The sequence below is a fragment of the Aplysia californica genome, unplaced genomic scaffold (genome assembly GCF_000002075.1).
Source record: "Aplysia californica isolate F4 #8 unplaced genomic scaffold, AplCal3.0 scaffold00001, whole genome shotgun sequence".
In the NCBI taxonomy this organism is placed as follows: Eukaryota; Metazoa; Mollusca; class Gastropoda; order Aplysiida; family Aplysiidae; genus Aplysia; species Aplysia californica.
In genome coordinates this window covers 5,019,338-5,022,838 of record NW_004797271.1, presented here as the reverse complement: position 1 = coordinate 5,022,838, position 3,501 = coordinate 5,019,338, and the positions used below count along the sequence as shown (strand labels likewise).

The following is a 3,501-nucleotide window of genomic DNA, read 5'->3' as shown; positions in this document are numbered from 1 at the left end:
GATTTTGAATGGCTTTTAGATTTGGCAGAAGCCCTTATAGAGAGGTCTTTATCAGTTTAATTTGTTGCGGTAGGCTACTTTTCATCTTGTTCAAATTTCTAGGACACTTTTGACTTTCCAACTTTCTTGTTTTAAAACTAATTTATTATTAACTTGGACTGGTTTCTCTGTCATTATTATCAACCAAGGTCTCGGTGATTATATTATAATGGTAGAAGTAGAAAATTTGGCATTCTACCGCATGCCCTCGTTTATATAATAGCCACAGCATAGCCTACATCCAAAATAAATGCTACTGGCTACTGGTAGGCCTACTTACACTTACTTCACCATACACTTAATTATAACTTAATACTACTAATAATTAATAATTTAACCATGCTCTACTCATGCAAATAAACTAATACTGAAATAAAAAGATAAATGAAGTGAGTTTTATCTATATGGGGCATTCTATCCTTTACCTTTTGACTATTGGTTGGTCGAGATGTCATCTCTGCCTCGGAGGCTTCTGAAATTAACATGCAATGATCAGTCGATTTTCATTATAGGCTATTAAATAATTGTTTCTCAACAGCTGCTCTACAGGGGCGAAGGCTGACTTGTTTGACAGGGTAATCTAAGTGAGATGGGACCAGATAGGGCCTGGAGATAGATCTATCACACACGAATCCTACTCGAGGCGGCATCACTGAGTTGTGAATGAATACAAATCCTGAATTCATGTTGTATGCATGTTCAACTGCTAAAATAATCGGGAAAGTATCTCTTTAAATATTTATTTCAACAAACATTAAATTTGTCTTTAGATCATAGATGTGAATACTCTAACACAAAGCAAAGAAGCAGAGATGTCAGTCAGTACTACAGATGTAATACCAATACCAGTGAGCCTAAAACTCTTTGGTAGAACATGACAATTATTAATTTTTTATTTCACATTTGGCAGTTTTTGTCTAGCGTTTCGATCGCGGCCAGGAGCCGGTGTCATAATCGAGGTCACGATCTGATTATAGGACGGTAAAAAGTCGAGCGAAAAAACAAGCACTCGCAGCAGTCAATATATATATATTATTAGGAGTTACTTACCCTCACATCTGTGAGGTAGACTCGACCAGTGTTATATTTCGCTTACATAATCAGTGCTTGAGACTGAATATAGCTGTGGCCCGAAAGGGATGAACAGGGTATGTGACTATGGAACAGTTTTGACTGTTGCACACATGTTCCCTTCAACAATTTTGGTAGACTCTTCCAGCCTCACTGTAAGCTTACATAATCAAAGCTTGCGACTGCTTATGGAGTGACACGATAGGGGTGAACAGGCTATTTCTGTGACAATGAAACCGTTTTGAATGTTAGGCATACTGTTCATTGGTGATTTTGATCGTCTTTTTGACATTTAATTTATGAGGTTTACGTCTATGGGTGAATTTGACTGTGGCAATGTTTCAAAATTAGGAAGGGAAGGGAAGCAATGATTATTTCATTTTATAGACGCTTCGCCACTGCTGCTCTAGCCCATGGTACACCGTTCATCCTACAATCCCGCTGCCCATGACTTTATGGGCTGTCAGTCTATCGCAGTCTCAACCTTCCAACTGCTCTTGTTCCTTCTAGCTTGCCTTCTAGTCTACTATCTCTTTTAGAAGTATGATAATGAAGTGTTTTTATGTGGCTGCAGTTTTCTAATTTTGATTCTGTTTAGAAGTCCTGTAACATTGTCATATTGTGACTGACTGACAGCAATTGTGTCTTGACTTACAATCAAACCGTTTACATTAAAATTTTTAGAGATATAATGAAAATTGTGTAATAGGCCTAGACTATATTTTATACTGTTTATTCCATTCAGTTAGTATGAAACTCAAGAAAAGTTTGGAACTACCAGTTGGCTGCTCTTCTTGTTTACGTCCTACCCTAAAAATATGGCAGAGATCTCTGTGTGATTAGTTGGCCTGTTAAAAAAAAAAATAAATGTTTTTTTGTTTAGTCTTGAGAAGTTCTAAAATTCAAAATTAAACATGTTGGTTTTTTAATCTGAGTAATTTATAGCATAGTTTCTGTATTAGCAGTAGGTTACTTATGTGCTATAACCGTATAACACCTAGCATAATTTCAAAATCTCCTTGACTTTTCCGGCAATTAAAAAACCTTCTTGACTTTTAAGAAGCAGCAAACTGCGAGTTTTTATGCTTTTAGGATGTTTCTCCTAACTGTTACGTGTGTGCATTTCTATCATATCAGTTGGCCTATTTTTGCGTTGCAAAAGAAATAAAACAGGTTTGGGTTTTGTGGAAAGCTTAGCTTGCAGCATAATGAAAACCCCCCAAAAAACCCTTCCACCTCCATTTTTCTGTTCTTGGAGATATATGCAGTAATTATTATGTAGTGCTATTCATTCTTTAGTTTTACTTGCGAGCAGATTAACAGTAAAAAGATCAAGGGCATCTATCGGGGTCAAACTTTCAATTCTTGCAACTGTGTAGACAATGTTTTATTCACGCTCAATGATTTTAAAGATAAACCTCTTTTGCATTGTCCTTGGTGTACTAGAACAGGCTGTTCACTGTTGGACGCAAAAGATGTGAGTTTGGTTTCCATATGGGGAAGTCTTGAAAGTCCTCCATCTTTCTTTTGGGTTAATTAATCGTGTGCATAGTTTCAGCATTAGAGTGCCTATTTCTTAATTATTTCTTATTCAATCTGCTTCATCCTTCCCTTCATTATTCTTGTAATTTGTGCAAAAAACTTATGATGCAAAATCTTGATTTTTACCCTGATTTTGAATTTCAAGCACCTCACATTATTCAAAGTTTGAAACTTAATAATCTCTGTGTTTGTTTTTGAGGAAGATATATATTTTTTAAAGCATAGATTAAAAAATATGTGGTTATATAAGTTTTAATTATTTGTTTATTGTGCAAGTTCACCTAAGGTACACATATGGTGGTTGATTGAAAAACAAGTTACGGCATTTTAAAAAAGTTTTTCAAAGATTTGTCAAATGGTGGAAGCATACCTTTACTGTACGGATGAAATGAAAAATGTTCATGTAGTTTTGTTCCTAACGATGAAAGTATACTACAGTAAAGCCTGCTCCTTACAGCCACCTTTCCAAGACAATCACCTGTTTAAACAACCACCTCACACTACTTTCCCATCGCATTTTATCTGTTTAACGCTGTCCAAGACATTCACTTGTCTTGCTCCCCGTCTCTCTCTCCGTCCCCCCCTCTCTCTCTCTCTGTCTGTCTATCTGTCTCTCTCTCCCTCTTTCTCTCTCTCCCTCTTTCTCTTTCTCCCTCCCTCCTCTCTCTCTCTCCCTCTCTTTCCCTATTTCCCTCTCCCCTCCCCCCACTCACTCATTGTCCCACTCCTTATCTGTCTCTCTCTCCCTTCTCTCTCTCTCTCTCACTCCCCCTCTCCTCTCTCCCCCCCTCTTTTTCCCTCTTTCTTTCTCTCTCTTTCTCTCTCTCTCTCTCTCTCTCTTTCTCTCTC

The 3,501-nt window shown here is 37.2% G+C and overlaps 1 protein-coding gene across 1 annotated transcript in view; it reads left to right on the top strand.

The window, feature by feature from the left end:
• The window catches only part of LOC101851991 (xaa-Pro aminopeptidase 1), a 33,053-nt gene that overhangs the window by 661 nt on the left and 28,891 nt on the right, over nucleotides 1-3,501 (top strand). The gene's annotated exons all lie outside the window — the stretch shown is intronic.